At 49.6% G+C, this 19,603-nt stretch overlaps 1 protein-coding gene across 10 annotated transcripts in view; it reads right to left on the bottom strand.

Moving 5' to 3' along the window:
* ATP2B2 (ATPase plasma membrane Ca2+ transporting 2) overlaps positions 1-19,603 on the bottom strand; it is a 360,324-nt gene that overhangs the window by 265,484 nt on the left and 75,237 nt on the right. For 8 of the 10 annotated variants that reach the window (XM_019732636.2, XM_019732642.2, XM_019732643.2 and 5 more), the window contains exon 2: positions 13,857-13,900. The exons of the other annotated variants lie outside the window; for them this stretch is intronic. The gene's annotated coding sequence lies outside the window, so the exon portion shown is untranslated. The remainder of the gene's footprint in view (positions 1-13,856; positions 13,901-19,603) is intronic. 10 annotated transcript variants of the gene reach the window in all.

The raw sequence follows: 19,603 nt of genomic DNA, 5'->3' as shown, positions 1-19,603 counted from the left end.
CATGAATTTACAGAAGCGCATCCAGCTGGGCTGGCTCCTGCCCCAGCCCTCTCAGCAGGTGGCACGCAGCCTGACTCAGCCAGGATGTGCCCATTTCACAGGTGGGAAACCAGGCCCCAATGGCTCACAGGTGCACCTCCATAGACCTGAGACGTTTCAGAATCAGTTGCCAAATGTCACCTTAGCAGGAAGGCACTCTCCTGATTTTGTCCATCGGTCTGTTAGAACTGGTGTTTCCTATCCACTCCTGAGCCCGGGTTTCTATCGGGCACTTATGCTAAGTACTTTCTCCCCAGTATTATTTTAAGTCAGGACTATGCATGCTGGCAGGGGTGGGCAGGCCACTGCTCCTGTTGTACAGATGAGGAGTGATGAGGGCTGCAAGCGGAAGCGTGTCCCTGTCCCGGCTCTGTGCATGGTGGTGGCAGTGGTGGCTGAGGGGACAGGCAGCGGTGTGCGGGACCCATGCCTGCCTCTCTGGCCCACAGCCTTCCTCCAGGAAAGTGTCCTCACACATCTGCCTTATCTAGCCCCCACCACACTCTCTTCCTGGGGTCTCCCGTCCTTCTCATCCATGCCCTTGACAGATGGAGGCAGCCTGAGGGCTTGGGAGCCTGCTGAAGGCCACACAGAGGTGACCCGAGCAGAAGTATTCTCGAGGGAACTAGATCTCGCTCCTGAGTGACTCAGGCAGGATTTAGGAATTGTCCCATTCCCATTCCAAGCGAGCCTGCCCACACCCCACACTCAGCTCGCATAGGCTTTTCTGTCTGAGCTCTCATTCCAGCCTATCCCCTCTCCCTACTTACCTCTTGTAAAACTCCTTTTCAATACACATTAACTTCTATCTCTGGCAAATCCTAACAGTGTGGCCTTGGATAAGTGACTCAACCTCTCTTGCCTCAGATTCCTCACCTGTGAAGTGTCCTAAGAGCATTAAATAAGAGAATGGGCCCGACATGTTCCCAAGCACATAGAAGATACCTGAAGTTGTTGTTGGCCTGTCCCTAATCAGGAATGATTTCTCCTGGCTCTACGTTTCTGTCATCCCCCATTTCCATTTTCACACTCTATTCTCCAGCATGGGTAGCGACTCCCATCTCTCCTCTGCCATCCCTCTGAGCTGCCAGAAGATGCCTACCACCTCTGGCCCAGAACTGGGCACTCAGCGAATGTTGGACCCCTCTTTCTGGCCGCCAGCCATGCAGTGCTAGCTCCTTCACCCCTCCCTGGGTCCCATAGCCCATCGGGGGGCATCTCTGCTCCATCTCTGCTTCCTCACCGCCCCACCTTGGTCCTACCCAGTTGGCTTCCATCACCTCCCCGCCCCTCCCCTGTCCTCCCCTGGAGCCATTCAGCCCCATCGTGCCAAGTCCAGTGGCCATTTCTTGGTTCTCCTCTTCCTTGACTTGCAGCGGCATTTACGCTGACGCTCCCCCCTCCACGTGAAACCCTTGCGTGGGGCCCCTGCTCTCCCTGGGTCTCCGCCTGCATCTCAGGCCACTCAGGCTGGCTCCACCTCTCCCCGACCACCAGCTGTTGGACACCTCCCAGCACAGCCCTGGGCTCTCCTTTGCTCACTAACTACATTTGCGTCCTGAGTTAGCTCATCCAGTCGCCTGCTAACATGCGATCTATACACCGCTCTGTGCCTGCGCTCCAGGCTTGTAGATCCGACTGCCTACTCCACGTCTCCACTTGCGTGTCTCATGAACATCTTAAAGTCAACATGGCTAAAACCTCCCCCTCATTTCCCCACCAACCCACTACCTCCCACCCCCAGCCCTGGCCTGTGATCTGCTAGAGCTAGTAAATGGCACCAGAATCCAGCCTGTTGTATAACAAAGAATTGGACTGGCTTTTGTCCCTGGTTCCTGCGAGGGAGACTCCAAATTCCTTGGCCTTTCCCAAGCAGAGAGTGTGCTTGTTCACGAGCCCCAGGGACCATACATGAGTTTATGCCAACCAGCTAAGTCAGGAGGGGGCCGGGCACCAGAAAGACCAATTGTGGGGTTAGAGGGTAGAGCTTTGAGCCAGCCCACATCCAGGGAGGGAAAGGGAGAAAGAATGGAAATTGAGTTCAGTCACTCATGCCTGCATATTGAAACCCCAATACAATCTGAGGAACTCAGTGGCGCTTCCTGTCTGGTGAACAGCTGATGTGCTGGGAGAGTGGACGTGTCCCTGGTGGGACGCTGCCAGACCTCACTCTGTCTCTCTCCATTTGGCTGGTCCTGATCTACGTCCTTTATAATAAAGCTATAATTGTAAGTACAGTATTTCCTGAGTTCTGTGAGTCATTCTAATGAGTTATCATACCAGAGGGTGCATGGGAACCCACAGATTTGTAATTGGCCCATCAGAAGTGGGGTAGCTTGGGGACCGCCACCTGAAGTGGAGGTGACCTCCTGAGGAACTGTGTCCTTTAACTTGTGGGGGTCTGGTCTAACTCTGGGTGCTTAGTGCCAGATTTGGATTGGTACCCAGTTGGTGTCAGAATACACCCCAAGAGTCACCCATGATTCCCCTCTTTCCCTCTTCCCCCACCACATGCACTATAAGAGTAGTTCCAACCAGCTCAGTCTTCACATCTATTCAGAATATGGTGGCCCCTTCCTCACCTCTATGGCTGCCCTCCTGCTCCAGCTCCCATCCTCTCTCACCTGAGTTCCTGCAGCAGCCTCCTTCCCGGTTTCCATGCTTCCACCTGTGTCCCCAGCAGGCGTCTGCTAACACGAAAGCCAGCCTGCGTCACTCCCCTGCTTGAAACCTCACACGCCCCCAGCCCACATAGAATGAAGTGCTGACCATCTGGCACCTCACCTCCCTCCCTGACCTCACTTCCTATCGCTTGCTCCCTGCTCTGGACCTCGCCGTCCTGACTCCTCCATGCTCCCCAGACAGCCCAAGCCTAGGCCTGCCTTAGGGCTTGGCTTTTCCCTTTGCCTGGAATGTTCTCAGTTCTCATTCCTTTCATTCCAGTTGGAAAGGTTACCTCCTCAGAGAGGTCTTCCCAGCCCACCTTCTGTGAAATAGCCCTATCCCCCCCAGCCACTCTCCTCCTGTCTCTCTCTCCTCTCGCAGGCTTATTCTCCCTGACAGCCTTTATGGCATATCATACATGAATCTGTTTAACTGCTTATTGTCCATCTCTCTTAGTAGAATCACAGCTGTCTGAGGGCAGGAACTACAGCTGCTTGGGTTGCTGCTATATTCCCAGTACTTGGCTCAATAAATATCTGTCAAATGAATAGGAAATATGTGCCACCAATAAAACTGTCCAGGTTCAGGGAAAGATATCACACAAATGATCTGGTGTCTCCTGGAATTTCTTGTTTTGCAGCTGGGTTGTTATAGACTTATTTACATAGATGTGGAAGGAAATACAATAGGGCTATACAGTTTAAACAGTTTGAGAAAGAAAATACGTGCTTTGTTAGCAGGTAACATATTTTGCTCTGAGAGCAAAGTATGCCAGATCAGTTACTTCAAATGTTATTGAGAGATTAAATACAAAAACATAATTGAAAAAAATGCATTGAATGTGGAATCTCCTAACTTGGGTTTTAGTCTTGTTTCTCCCATTACTGAATTGTGTGACTTTGGACAAGTGGCATCCCCTCCGTGAGTCTCAGTTTTGCTATCTATAGAATGGGAGAATGCTCATACCTCCTGGACTGTGTCCCAGAGTCACTTAGAGGGTGGTGGATGGAGCAGACCCATCGGATGTTACTTAGTTGACTCCTGTGTGAACCTCTACCAGGGGAGGTAGTCCCAGGACATTTGAGCAAGAAATACAGAGTCAGTACCAAGCAGATCTCTAGGAATAATACTCAGTTATCATTCTCCCAGGAATGGGGCTGAAAGAAGAGGTTTTGCTGAATCGGAGGAAAATGCTGAAACCAAGCTGTCGTGTGTCGTGGGGCCAGGTTTGCTTAATCATTCATCCCCTCCACAACTCCAAGACCCTGGACACAGTCCTGGGAACAAGGCTGGGCCCTGGGCCTCAGGCTGGTGGCCTCTTCACCTCTCTGGACCTTGAGACAGGCTGAAATGTCCTGCCATCCCTGTTGGCTGACTACTGGGGTTGCTGTGAGTCAGAACCGCTCTGAGGGGCTGGCAGCGGGGCTGCTGGAGCTCAGTGGGGAGTGAGTTTGGCAAAGCCACCCCCAAATATCCCTGCAAATGTCTTTCTTTCTGCCCTTGCCTCAATCCCAGCCTGGGCTCACCCCTGGCTTTCCCCCTTTCTGTCCACTTCTTGACTATCATTATTTTCTGTCCATTTCTCACCACCTACAACCATCATCAAGTCATGGCTACCACCATTTCTTCCCTGGATAATGTGTCAGCCTCCCAACAGACCCCATTCCTGCTCCCAGCCATCTATCCACTCCCTAGCAGCAGCCAGAGCAGTCTTTTAGAAACACAAATCTGGAGAGGAGATCCAAGATGGCCAAGTAAACACTGTGCCTGCTTCCTTCCATGAACACATTAAAATTACAACTAAATTACAGAACTATCAACCTGAAGAACCATCTAAAGTCTAGCTGAACAGAAGTTTCGTAACTAAGGATATAAAGAAGAAGCCATGTTGAGACAGGTAGGAGGGGTGGAGGCGTGGAATGGGCCCCAAACCTCCATGTGACAGTTGAGAGCCGGGAGGGATACCTTAGTTATGGAGGTTCCCCACTGGGGAGGGAGAGACCCCAGCCCCACACTCCCTAGCCCAGACTACTAGAGCTGGGAAGAGGAGCCCCCACAACATCTGGCTGTGAAAAACTGTGAAGATTCCAACCATCCGGGTAGGACCAAAAACTGCAGGAAACCCAGATGTCCTCTTAAAGAGCCTGTGCACAGACTCTCTTGCAGGCAGTCACCCTGGACTCTGATGGAGGGACAGTAACTTGGGGGTGGTGCGATGTCAGAGGCATACGGGGGACAGACTGAGGAGTGTGGCTTCGAAGTGAGGACTGGAGGACAGTCACCATTTTCCCTGTGTGAAGTTTTTCTCCTGTGCAGCTGGCAGGTGGGCATCATTTTCCTGTGTTGAGCCCACCCCAACAGGAAAAATCTGAATCTGATTGGCCTGGTGAGCTCTGCCGCTCCACACTGCTGACTCCCTGAGACCCTGTCCGACCCAACTCTCCCGACACCTGAGGCACTTTCTCCAAGAGCAGCCAGCCCCACCCACATGACACTCTTTCTTGAAAAACTATGAGAGTCTGCAGGACCCAGGAGAGCAGAAGCTGGCCTCTGTGTGCTCTGAGACCTTTCCTGAGTAGCTCCAGACTCAGCACTGGCAACAAACCAGAGTCTATATTAACCTGTTGACCACAACTCTTCCCACTCTAGTGACTCCCGGAGACCCTGCCCCACCCAACTCATGTACCGCAACAGGCTTTATCTTTTGCAGACCAGTACTGGTGGTAGCCATGCTCATTGTGCATCGTGGTCTCTCCCATGCACCTCCAGGGTTAGCACAGGTAGAGGGTGAACAATAGCAGATTGCTTTGTAGCTCCTACCAGACAGTCCCCAGCCAGTCACAGGCAGTGGGTGATCTGGGCCTGCACTGGAGCCCCTCACAAGAGGCCCAGAACCAACGTAGTTGGAGGTTGTCTCAAACTACTGCAGAGCACCACCCAATTAGCCCCAAAATAGGCACACATAAAGGGGAGTCAACAGGCACCAGAGACTGCTGAGGTGAATCCCACTCTGTGGGATAAGCCCCCTGCACAGCAGCATACAAGCTGTGGACGCTGCCAAACCCTACAGCCAATCAGCCTGAGGGTCACTCCCACACACTGACAAGCCAAGGGAAATCAAGGCTCAAGTATAAAAGGAGGACATACATAAACCACACAAGGGACACTCCTGGAGCACCCAGAGCAGGTGACCAGGGAGACTGTGCCAGGGCCCCATAGGCACATACTACATAATGCCATCTGGCAAACACTGGGAGATATGGCAGATCTACCTAATACATAGAAACAAATACAGAGAGGCAGCCAAAATGGGGAAACAGAGAAATATTTACCAAATGAAAGAATAGGAGAAAACTCCAGGAAAAGAACTAAACAAAATGGAGGCAAGGAAATCTGCCAGAGACAGAGTTCAAAACAGAAAGTTATAAAGATACTCAAGGAGCTTAGTGAAAACTTCAACAGAGAGACAACAAGCACAAAAAAAGGACATAGAAACCATAAAAAAGAACCAGTCAGAAGTGAAGAATACAATAATTGAAATGAAGAATGCACTAGAAGGAACCATCAGCAGATTAGATGAAGCAGAGGATTGAATCACTGATTTGGAAGACAAAGTAGCAGATAACATCCAATTGGAACAGCAAAAAGAAAAAAGAATCCAAAAAAAATATGAGGAAAAAACCCCACAAAAAACACATAAACAAACCTCTGGGACAACATCTAGTGTAACAACATTTGCATCATAGGGGTACCAAAAGGAGAAGAGAGAGAGCAAGGGATTGGGAACCTATTTGAAGAAATAATAACTGAAAGCTTTCCTAACCTGGTGAAGGGAACAGACATACAAGTCCAGTAAGCAGAAAGTCCCAAACAAGATGAAGCCAAACAGGCCCACACCAAGACACATTATAATTAGAATGGCAAAGATTAAAGACAAAGAGAGAATCCTAAAAGCAGCAAGAAAAAGGCAACTAGTAATTTAAAGGGAGCTCCCATAAGATTGTCAGCTGATTTCTCAACAGAATCTTTCCAGGCCAGAAGGGATTGGCACAAAATATTCAACATGATGAAAAGCAAGGACCTACAACCAAGATTACTCTATCCAGCAAGGTTATCATTTAGAATCGAAGGACAGATAAAGACATTCCCAGACAAGAAAAAGCTAAAGGAGTTCATCACCACCAAACCAGTATTACAAGGAATGTTAGAGGGACTTCTTAAGAAGGGGGGGAAAAAAGATCAAAGTTATGAAAAATAAAATGGCAATAGCTACATATCTATCAACAATTACTTTCAACGTACATGGATTAAATGCTCTACTCAAAAGACATAGGAGGGCTGAATGGATAAGAAAATAAAACCCTTACATAGGCTGCCTACAAGAGAATCACTTCAGATTGAAAGACACACGCAGACAGAAAGTAAAAGCATGGAAAAAAATACTCCATGAAAATGGGAACAAAAAGAACAAAAAGAGCTGGAGTAACAATATTTGTATGAGACAAAATCGACTTTAAAACAAAGGCTATAACAAGAGACAAAGAAGGACCCAGAGTATTTATCTGAAGAAACCCAAATACGACTTTGAAGGGATGTGTGCAGCCATATGTTCATTGCAGCATTGTTTACAGTGACCAAGATGTGGAGGCAGCCTGGGTGTCCATCGATGGAAGAATGGATAAAGAGGAGGTGGTACATATACACAATGGAATATTGCTCAGCCATGGAAGGGAATGGGTTCTTGTCACCTACGGAGGCATGGATGGGCCTGGAGGGTATTTTGCTGAGTGGAGTGTAAGACAGATAAAGACAGACGCAATGTGATTTGGCTTATATGTGGGATCTCAACAACAAAATAAAAAAACAAAACAGAAACAAACTCATAGATACGGAAATCATATTGATGGTTGCCAGATGGGAGTGGGGTTAGGGGATTAAGAAGTACAAATCGGTTGTCACACAGTAGTCATGGGGATGTAGGGTATAACATAATATAGTCAATAATATTGTAATAACTCCATACATGTAATGACATGTATGGTATCATATCAGTACTAGATTTGTTGGGGTGATAGATGGGAGAGGTTTGGGGGGCAGGGTGAAAAAGGTGAAGGGATTAAGAAGTATACACTGCTAGTTACAAAATAGTCATGGGGATTTAAAGTAAAGCATAGGGAATATAGTCAATAATATGGTAATAACTGTTTGTAGTGCTAGTTGAGTACTAATCAGGGGGATTATTTCTTAAATTATATAAATGTCTAACCACTATGCTGTCCACCTGAAATTAATATAAAAGAATACTGAATGTCAACTGTAATTGAAAAATTTAAAAAGGGGGGGGAAGTTGAAGGGGTATAAGAGGTCCAAATTTCCAGGTATAAAGCCAGTAAGTCATGGGGATGTAACGTACAGCATATGGAACATAGTCAATAATATTTTCTGATAGCGTGGTACGGTGTCAGGTGGTTGCTGGACTTACCATGGTGATCACTTCTTTAGATATGTAAATGTTGAATAACTATAGTGTACACCTGAAACTAATGTAATATTGTATGTTAACTATATTTTAATAAAACTTTTAAAAAATGAAGTACCGATACAGGATAGGGCATGGATAAACCTTGAAAACATTAGGGTAACTGAAAGAAGCTATCACAAAAGACCACATATTATATTATTCCATTCACACGAAAGTGTACAATAGGGAAATATGTAAAGACAGAAAGTGGATTAGTGGTTACTTAGGGCTGGAGTGTGGGGCTAGAAAGAAGCTAAAGGATACAGGGTTTCTTACTGAGGTGATGAAAACATTCTACAACTGACTGTGGTGATGGTTGCTCTGTGACTAGACTAAAAACCATTGAATTATGCACTTTAAGCGGGTGAATTGTATGGGATGTGGATGATCTCACAATAAAGCTTTGTGTTTTTTAAACCACAAATCTGTTCCCATCACTCCCTGACTATAAACCTCTAGTAGCTTCCTGATGTTCCTGGGCTAAAATCTAAACCCTCCTGACAATAGTGGCTTTATGAAGCTGTCCTCCTGCCTTCACTTTTGACCTTTTTCCTCACCAGCCCCACCCCCATCCTTGCTTTCTGTGTTCTAGTGAGGCTCAGAGTCTGGGTTTCTAATGCTTCTTGCTCACTGCAGGACCTTGGCACAGGCTGTGCCCTTTGCAGGAATACCCTTTTCCCTGCAAGAAGGCTTCCATTTTCCTCACCTTCATCTTGATCCGTCATCTACCATCTATGACCTGCTCAAGTAGATGCATTCTCAGACATCTTGCAATTTTCACCTTAAATACGCACTTCCTCACGGAAGCCCTCCTTGATTCTACCACCCCTCCCCCACCATTGGACTCTCATAGCAGACTGGCTTCACAGCATTCATCATGTTGTCATTCTTATTTTATTATCTGTTTCCCCCATTAGGGGAAAGCTCCATGAAGGCAGGGATAAGTCTGTCTTGCTCACTCCTCTCTCGCCAATGCCACACTCATAATAGGAACTTGATCATTTGTAAAACTTTATAGACTCACCCTGGAATCATATCTGAATCTCTCATGCTCCAACTACCTCTGCAGCCTACCTCTGATCACTGATTTCCCTCACATCACCAATCTTGTCCCACGGACACTTGCTGAGCACCCACTTCTCAACCCAGAGAGGCCTGGCAGCAAACACGGAGAGGGAGGTGTGCAGACAGACCCCCATGATATAGTATGCCAGTGCTCTAATGGGGGGCAAGCCCAAGAGGAGGAGTGACTTCCTGGGAGGTCAAGAAAAGCTTCACGTCAGAGGGGCTTCACGAATGGGGCCTTAAAGGATGCTTAGGAGTTTGCCAGGTTGGGGGTGAAGTAGAGGGAAAGGCATGGACAAAGACCCAGAAAAATGAAGTTCCACTTCCAGAATTTATTATCTAGACATTCATCCTAGCACTTCTGCAAAGCCTCCTACCTAGATTTTGTTTTTTTGCTGCAGTCTTAGCTCTGTCCTCACTTTGCTCCACCTTTGCTCAAGAACCTGCGGTGGCTCCCTACTACTTTCCACCTTAAATGTAAGGTGCCTGCTTGCCACTGGATGCCTGCCTCAGCCTCTCCCTGTCTCTCCCCCTCTCAGTGACTTTCTCCCTTATTACTTGCTGATATAATCAGTGTTGCTCCCACTAACTCAACAAGCCTTCCATCCTTGACTTGCTCATCTTATTCCTTCTCTCTACCATTGATTCTATACATCAAACTCACTCTTCAGTTGACACTAAGAAGAATTATTTTTGAAATTTGAGTTTTCACGTCCAAAAGCCCATTTGAATGATTTAATTGTTTATTGCTACCCCACTGCTTCTTAGCATAGTAGAAGTACATGAAGAGTTTCTTAGTAAAATTAATGTTTGTGGGCTGAACTCTGACCTTGAGCAGCTAATTCGTGGTGGATGGGCTCAGTTAGGAAGGGTTGCACCTTTGCTTCTGGGTCCTGCTGGAGAGGGAAGGTGTGCTGCTCGCATTAGATGTCTGCATCACACCTCTCTGGGGACCTCTTAAAGGTGGGGACAATGTGTCCTCCATCTACACCCCCTTGCTCCCACTCCAGCTTCAAGCTCAGCGCTCTGCAAAATAAATGGCCACAGTCACCAGGCTGCCCCTGTTATGGGCTGAGTTGGAACCTCAAGATTCATATGTTGAAGCCCTAACCCCACAATGTGACTTTATTTGGAGAGGTAACTAATGTAAAATGAAGTCATCAGGGTAGGCCTAATTCAGTATGACTGATGCCCTTATAAGAAGGAAAGATTAGGGCACCGACCACACAGACAGAGGGAAGGGCATGTGAGGACACCGGCCAAGGAGAGAGGCCTCAGAAGAAACCAAACCTGCCAACACCCTGATCTTAGCCTTCTGGCTTCCAGAACTGTGAGAAAACAAATTTCCATCGCCTAAACCACACAGTGCGTGGTATTTGTTACGGCAGCCCTAGCAAACTGCAGCCCCCGAAGACAGTTCCCTCAGAATCACAGTCCTAGGGACAGAAGGCAGACCACGTTACATTGACATTGGCTTTGAGTAAAAAACAAAATTGAAAAAAAAAGTTTTGAGAAAAAGAACAGTTAGAATGAAAAGTGCCAATATAATAATTCGTATATAGCTCACTGGCAAACACACACATATTGTGGGGGGCTGAGCATTTTTTCTTAACTATAACTACTCTTTGTGATCATATAAACAGTGAACATCCCACTATGGGAAATTTAGAAAATGCAAAAAAGCACAAAGAAGAAAATAAGTTACCTGTCACTCTCTCACTCTTCGATATCTTTTTCTCCAATTTTTTCCCCCACCCCCATTCTCTCTCTCCTCTTTCTATTTTACTTACTTATGTTCCTTTCTACCTATTTTTTAAAAATGCAATTAGAATTAATTTTGGCAAATTGCATTCATGTTGTTACCTATTTTTTAACTAATAGAAACAGTGCTGTGATAAAAATCTCTGTAGAAAAGTCTTAGTACGCAGCTTGGGCTTTTTCCTCAGGACAAATTCACGAGAAGTAGAATGACTGTTACTTAACATTTTGAAAAAGGAAATTTTTAGAGTCTTAAAACGTTTGAGAAGGTTATGCCACTTTCGGGGGGCGGTGTAACAACTTCTGACCACACATATTAAAAGCTCCCCAGAGTCTGTGTAGTAATTTTAGATCCCTATATAAAAAAGAAAAAAGAAAGAACAAAGAAAACCTAGGTTATCTGGCTAGGGTCAGTGACAGAGAGTGACACCCATCGCTGGCTACAATGAAGCTCCTCTTCAGGTTAGAGGCTGGTTACTTAGAAAGGGAAGGGGCGGCAGTGATCTGGCTGTACTTACAACACTCTGCGGAGTTGGTATGCATTTTACAGATTAGGAATCGAAGGCACAGGGAGGTAGTCACTCACTTGCCCAAGGCTACCTACGTCTGGGAGTGAAGCAGTCAGGACTGAAATTCAGTTTTCTCTGGCTCCAGAGATGAGGGGCTTCACCATTCCACCGCACTGCCCTGGGGCAGGGTCTGTGGGGCTGGTCTGAGCACTGACACGAGCATCTGGACAGGACAGCTCCGGGAGGGCTCCGGACCCAGCCCTGCTGTCCTGTTCTGCCTTCCGATCTTGCCGGCAACGTGAGGCGCTGGGTGTGCAGGGCTGGGCAGAGGCAGTGTGGGTGTGTGCCCCGGGGGTGCATGAGCAGCAAGGCCCACCTGACCCCACCAGGGGATGGTGCACGCACTCACTGGCCATTTGCTCGTCTGGATCACAGATTCTCACTGACGCACTGACTATTAGAACTACCACAGTGGTGCGACAGCCGGGAGAAGACAGCAGCTTTAGTGTCAGAGCAGGAAGGATAAAAGCCCGTGGCAACAAGGAGGTAAAACTGTGAATCAATTGTTATCTGTATTTTCCAACCTTTTAAAAAAGTGATGTTGATTTTACAAGTGTGTGGTGGAAAAAACAAGGCATTTGAAGTCAGATTGACCTGGGTTCCAATCCTGCCTCTCACCAGTTGTGTGACCTTGGGCAAGTCACTTCACTTCTCGGAGCCTCAGTTTCCTCACCTGCAGAATGGGGACAAGCATTCCATCTTGTTCTCAGGATGAACTGAAGTAAGAGATTCCCATCTCGTCCTTAGCATTATGCCTGGTACAGAGCAGGGACTCAGCAAATGAACATATACAAATGAACACCTTGCTGAGCCCTGGAAATGCAGAGAGAGGTAGACAGGGCCCTATGCTGGGCGGAACTAAGCTGGAGAGGCACTGGCAACTATATCCTGAGATGATAAGCGCTATTGCTAAAGGGAACGAACCAGGTCTACACTGTTTTCAGAAAATGACTTGGCTCTCCAGCTTATGACCACAGCAACGTCAGTGAAAGAGCCCACATTCACTTTTGATAGATCTTTAATCCTTCCCTAATATCACCTTTTACTTCTCCATCAAAATGTGCGTGTCCCATGGCCCAGTTCCCCCAAACCCTGCTATCTGCTAGGGCCAATCTGGTCAGGTAATTTCTATGATGGACATGAGTACCCCTGGGTTACTAGTACACCCCAGGTAGCATTTGGAGGCGGAAAAAAAAGCAACACATGCTTATTACGTAAAACAGGAAACCCAAAGTGCCCATACTCTCATAACTTAGAAATAACCACTACTAACCTACAGATGACATTTTGACAGACGCTTTCAAAGCTTCCTCCTCCTTTCCCAAGGAGGGACACAGATGGTGGCAATTTGGGCGCTCTGACAGGTCGGCAGGAAGGGGGTGTTGTGTGGAGAAGGCTCTAGCCTATCAAACACTGGACCAACGGCTTATTCCACCCAGGAATGACGCCAGATCTGCACATGTGCGCGTACACACGCCATGAGGGACAATTTCTCTGCTTTCTTAGAGGTTGCTGAAGTAGCAGCCCGGGGCCACTGGCAGAACTGGCAGGCAGTCCCCCAGGCAAGGGGGCCATGTCTCATGTCTCCAAATGCTTATTAGTAAATGAATGGACCCCCAGCCATTGAGCTCCCAGGCTGCCCCCCCCCATTCTGCACAGTGCTCCTTCTTCTCAAGTCCCCAGATCAAAAAGAAACCTCTCAGTGTGGCTGACCTCAGTGAGATAATAATTGAGAAATAATCTGATGGTGTTAAAAGATACTAAAGTGTGAATGACTAACAAGACAGCCACACAACCCTCACAGGAATATTGCTCTCTGTCTCAAAAGGACGTTTACTAATCCAAGGCACCCTACTTTGGTAGAACATCACACCAAGGTCACGGGGACAACACTCAGGCTCTGTAGGGGTCTGGGAAGAGGGAAAGCCACAAGCGTGGGAAATACGCTCAGACAGTAGCTTCACATCTGCTTGGGGCTGACTTCTTCCCCCCTTGCTACCCCCAATCTACAGGCTTTGGGAGAGGCTGCTGAGAGAGCCAGTGTTGGGAAGGGGGTAGGGAGGCTGGGGTGGTCTTGGCAGGATGGGTGGGGACAGCGGGGGTGACTGACCATACAGACAGACGGTTTGCAAACCAGTGTTTCCAAACTGGGGCCACTAACATGCCTGATGTGTGCGTACAGGCGTGGTTGGGATGCTGCGTCCCCCCAGGTGAATCAAGGGTCTTGCTCTCACACTCACCTGTCTCCTGGGCTGCTCTCAGTCTGGCTCCAGGTGTGGGAAACCTACGAGCAAAGGAGATCAGAAAGGCCCATCAGAGGGGCTTGTATTTTCTAGGTCACAAACTGGTAGCCAGGGGTCTGGAGCTGGCTGTTTCAAATTTAATATTTGTTTAAAACTTAATATTTGAACTGATACCAGTATTTAGAAACTGAGGAATTTCACGCAAAAGTCTCGCTTTCTGACTCCTCTGGGGGCGGAGCTGCCCCTCTGGGCCACGTGCCAGCAGGACACCAATGGGCTAGAGCCCCGCGGGCCGCCCCTCTAGGCCGGCACATGCTCCCCTACATCCCAACCTGTCTGGCCCCCCTGGGAGCTCAAATGTGTAGCCCCTCTCTGCTGTCGGCCAGGGAGTGCTCCCCTCTCGGGACTGCCTGGGTTCCCACTCCTCCTTTCCCTTCTCCCGCTCCAGACACACATGGAGAAGTCGGGAGACCTTGCTGCCCCTTCTCCAGCTTTGCTTTCCAGTATCCCTGCGCTGTGGCTGGGGCTGAATCAGGGGCCTGAGGGTTTAATAAAGGACGTCTGCAAAGGTGTGGGCAGGAGGGGAGCAGAAGTGGGGATCCTTTTGCTACTATCCCTACTGTGCGTTAAGACAGGAGATTGTAATGGTGGCACTAAATCTTCTATTTTGAGATTTGGATCTCTGGTATAATTTGATTGAACAAGTGTAATTTAGCTGGGGACTTTTTGAAAGCTTTTCTTTCTCTACTTCATTTCCACCATGTCGTGCAGGGACTCACACAGGGTCTCTGGTCCCGCTCCCCACATAAGAACTCAGGACATGGTGAAGCCAAAAAGGAACACCCATGGAGCCATAGATAGGGGAGTCACACCACTATATTCTTGCTGGCAGCTGGGTTGGAGACACAGGAGGCGGGAACGACACTATCCACAACCCGCCACCCACCTGTCTCTGCCAAACAATCTCACTTGCTAGCAATCCGCTTCTCTGCAATCTGCAATCCACACTCCGCCGCTTGCTAGCTCAGCCACCGTCCTCTTGCTAGCCCCCATTTGCTACTAGCGTAGCCACAGCAGTTATATTAGTGACCAATGGCTCACTGGTTACAGCTGGTGGCCGTCCAATCACAGTTGATGACCATTTACTACCCAAGTGAGCACCTTTCCACGTGAGGGCGAGAGCCTGGAAACTGCACTCCTGGCTCTGTCCCCACACGCCAGGACTTAATGATTCTGCTTGCTGTATGTTTACTCTGCAGACCAGTTTCCATGTTTCTGGTTACTTCGGGCCCAATGCTGGCCCTGGGACTTGGGAGAGGTTTTGCATCTGTACAGGATCCACTCCTGGCTCCCACTTAAATCTACATAACATATGCAAAGGTTAGGATAACCAGCCAAACACAATAGAAAATTCTACTACAGGCCAAAGCGATTTACATCCTGGTTAGAAAATATAGAACTTGAGACCAAACAAAGACTGACACAGTAGTTTGCAGTAGTTTGCAGCAAACTGCCCATCTTCCTTTTATATTTCTACCTGCCTCGTGAATTCTTTCATGACCCACGAGCGAGCGAGTAGCCACAACAGTACGGAAGGGGATGGGAGGAGGAAACGGTTCCCAGACCCAGGCACAGAGAGGGCTGCATGGAGAAGACCCTGGCAGGAGTGGTCACCTGTGGTGAAGGCATGCCTGAGGGAGAGCGAGAGCTGGGAGACTGAATACCCTAACCTCTCCACCCCCAGCCCATCTTGTATCCTGCCAGAGCTCCCCAGAGGCCGAAGCCAGAGGGGGAAGCGGGCATTGGTGTGTACAGGTCACCATCCCAGGGCACAGGTCAGGGTGAAGAGGGCAGAGAGTGGGTCTGTCATGCAGGGTGTCATGCAGGGTCTCTGGTCCCGCTCCCCATACAAGAACGCAGGATATGGTGAGGCCAAAAAGGAACACCCACGGAGCCATAGGTAGGGGAGTCATACCACTATATTCTCTCTGGCGGCACTATACTCTCACTGGAGGCTGGATCCACACTGTCCGCAAACCGCCATCCACACTTGCCAGCCCAGCCGCCATCTTCTTGCTAGCCCCATTCTTTTTTCTCTCCCTGAGCGTAGCCACAGCAGTTATATTAGTGGCCAATGGCTCACTGGTTACAGCTGACGGCCAACTAGCCACAGCTGATGGCCATGCAATCACAGTTGGCCATTTACTACCTGAGCCAACACCTTTCTATGTGAGGCCGAGAGCCTGGAAACTACTCTCTGGGGCTCCGCCCCCACACTCCACCCCTACAGGCTCTCGCCTCACAATCTACGCGACAAGCGTCTTCCGCGAGGGGACCTGTGCGAGGAGCCTGGGGGTGAATGCAATATCCTGGACACAGCCAGGCTCTCTGGGCACAGCCAGGGTTTCTCAGGGCACCACCAGTGCTTCTGGGCACAGCCAGACTTCCTGGACTTCTTAGGGTACCACCTGTCTTCCCGGACACAGCCAGGGTTTCTCAGGGCACCACCAGTACTTCTGGGCACAGCCAGACTTCCTGGACTTCTTAGGGTACCACTAGTTTTCCCGGGCACAGCCAGGGTTTCTCAGGGCACCACCAGTACTTCTGGGCACAGCCAGACTTCCTGGACTTCTTAGGGTACCACTAGTTTCCCCGGGCACAGCTAGGATTTCTCAGGGCACTGCCACACTCTCTGGGAACAGCCCGACTTCCTGGGCACAGCCAGGGTATCTTCAGGGCACAGCCAGACTTCCTGGACTCAGCCAGGGCTCTCAGGGCACTGCCACTCTCTCTGGGAACAGCCCGACTTCCTGGGCACAGCCAGGGTATCTTCAGGGCACAGCCACACTTCCTGGACTCAGCCAGGGCTCTCAGGGCACTGCCACTCTCCCGCTCTCTCTGGGCCTCTCGGGGTACCCTGCTGGAACAACAGCGACTCACAATCAAGGTGCTTAAATATTCTCAATGGCGGCCAGTCAAGACACAAAAGCAAATATCCCCCAGTTCCACTAACAACAGTTCCCAAACAAACAGTCAAGCTGTCCATTAAATTAGGGATGGAAGGCAATTCCCCATAGTACATAGTCATTTCTCCAGGGCTGTCCTGGGGTGAAGGACGACCTTGACCTCACCCTTATCTCCCACAGAGGACTCAGCAAGCCTTTCCTCCTGGGACAAGTCCCGCATCCGGGCTGCCTGAGCAGGAACTTCCCAGTCCACAGGGCCACAACGACCTTTGCTTTCTCCGGCCTGTGCTGGTTGGGGAACCGTCCACATCTTTCCACCTCTCCACGGGGCTCCATCTCTCCAGCAGCTGCATGGCTTTTCCTGTGCTGGTGGGAGAACCGTCCACGTCCTCCCACCCCTCCATGGGGGTCCAGCTCTCCAGCAGCTGCTGCTCCTGGTCTTCCTCAGACTGAGTGTTCATACACACAAACTGCTCCACCGTCCTTCGGAGAGCTTTGGCCAGCACCATACCCTGCTCGCTGCGCCATTTGTCGTGCGGGGTGTCATGCAGGGTGGCCTGCGAGGTCTCTGCTCCCGCTCCCCACATAAGAACGCAGGATATGGTGAGGCCAAAAAGGAACACCCACGGAGCCATAGGTAGGGGAGTCATACCACTATATTCTCTCTGGCGGCACTATACTCTCACTGGAGGCTGGATCCACACTGTCCGCAAACCGCCATCCACATTTGCTAGCTCAGCCACCATCTCCTTGCTAGCCCCCATTTTTTTGCTAGCGTAGCCACAGCAGTTATATTAGTGGCCAATGGCTCACTGGTTACAGCTGACGGCCAACTAGCCACAGCTGATGGCCATGCAATCACAGTTGGCCATTTACTACCTGAGCCAACACCTTTCTATGTGAGGCTGAGAGCCTGGAAACTACTTTCTGGGGCTCTGCCCCCACAGGGTCTCAAGAGACAAATGACAGATGCCTAGCACCGTAGTCCTGACCCCCCCCCCCCACACACACAGGCCACAGGCCCTCAGGCCCCACGGCGGTGCCAACCAGGTCCTCCCAAGTGTCAGGAGTTCAGCTCCAGCCCAGCGACTATTAGTTGGCACGGACCCTTCCCGAGCCTCTGTCCTGCTTCCTACCTGGCTGAACCTGCGTTCTCTGCACCTTCCTCCAGGGCCCACTCCCGCCCCTGAGCTCCCCTCCCCGCCTCCACCTATTTATTCTCTTCCACTGGACACTCTTCACATTCCTCCCACTATGGAGGTGGGCCGTCCCCTTCCTGGAAAGATGGCCCAGCCCCGAGTTCCCAGAGATCCAGGGGCAGAGCTGCAGAGAGCCCATAGGCACGAGCCTGACACAGCAGTCACGGGACACACGAAGTGGCCAGCTGAGCACTCCCTTCCCCAAATCTCTTCTGGGAAAAACACTAGCCTGACAAGAGGCAACGTGCAGCATTTCATGGAACCCAGAGTTGGAAGTGACCCAGGCGATCACCTGCTCTGGCATCTGCTTTGTACAGGGAAACTGAGGCCAGGAGACGAGTGGGGCTTTCCCAGGCCACAGAGCCAGGAAGTGGCTGAGCCAGTGTCTCGTTCATCTGCCAGGCTGTCCCTTCCTCCTAGCTCAGGACACGTGAGGGCCCAGCTCAATTTTACGCCATCAAAGGATCCCAGTTCATTCACTGCTCACCCCACCTCTGCGAGGCTGGTACTGGTATGCTTCCCGTGTTACTGATGAGCAAGGTCAGTCTCCGAGAAGATACCTCATACGCCTTAGACCAGTGCAGTGGGTGAGCTCTGCAGCAGAGGCAACAACATCGACGGCAATAATAACAACTAGCATCGCCCACGGGGGTGCTTTCTCCAGGCTGGCCCTGTGCCGAGGTCCTCAAACATATTACCCTACTGAAGAGTTTCTATTAACTTTTTCCACTTGGCTAAAACATGGAGGATATACATATTTTTTCCACTTTTATTGAGCTATAACTGCCATATAACATTGTATGAGGTTAAGGTGTACAACATCTTCCTCTGATACACTTATGTGTTGCAAAACTTTTACCAACCTAGTGTTAGCCAACACCTCTACCACGGCACATAATTACCATTTCTTTTTATGGTGAGAACCTTTAAGATCTAGTCTCTTAGCCACTTTAAATCTGTCTCTCTCCTAGTTTTAATTGGATAAGACTGGCCATGTGGTTATTCAGAGGCCTCCTGACTGTTCTGCTCCACACAGACCCTCTGTGGGCCTCTCCCTGACGTCTCAGGTCACATGAGGCAGAAAGCTCAGAGCTGGTCACCTGTCACACGCAGAGTGACACCCTGTGACATTCAAGCGGCCTGCTCCCCTCCCAAGGCCCTGAACTCATGCACATGGTAGCAAGGTCCTAGGCTGTGGGCAGCCAGGCCAGTGTCCTTTCCTTCCCCAGCAGGGACTGTCGGGATGAAAGATTGATGAGCAATCTGTCTTCCCTGGTGCATTTTTAATTACGGAAGAAAGGAGACCCCGGCCCCTGGCCCGAACCAAGAACTGTAGGCCCGGTGCTGCTTGGGTGTCACCACTGTTAAAATTTCATTCACACTGACAACAGCTGTGAAGTCTGGGTCCCAGTTTTTCTGCCCATAAATAAAGGTGAAGGGCTAGGATGGGCAGTAATTGGTGGGAAGACTGCCAGACCCCCAGCATGGAAAGTTCTGGAGTGAAATGAGGGTGAGTAAAGGACTGGGGCAAGTCCGGGCACAGGGGCAGTGGGTCTGGGGACCCGGGGGCCATGCCAGC

This window comes from Rhinolophus sinicus, linkage group LG10 (genome assembly GCF_036562045.2).
Source record: "Rhinolophus sinicus isolate RSC01 linkage group LG10, ASM3656204v1, whole genome shotgun sequence".
NCBI classification, from domain to species: domain Eukaryota; kingdom Metazoa; phylum Chordata; class Mammalia; order Chiroptera; family Rhinolophidae; genus Rhinolophus; species Rhinolophus sinicus.
The sequence above is the reverse complement of the archived record's forward strand: the minus strand, read 5'-3'. Positions and strand labels throughout refer to the sequence as shown.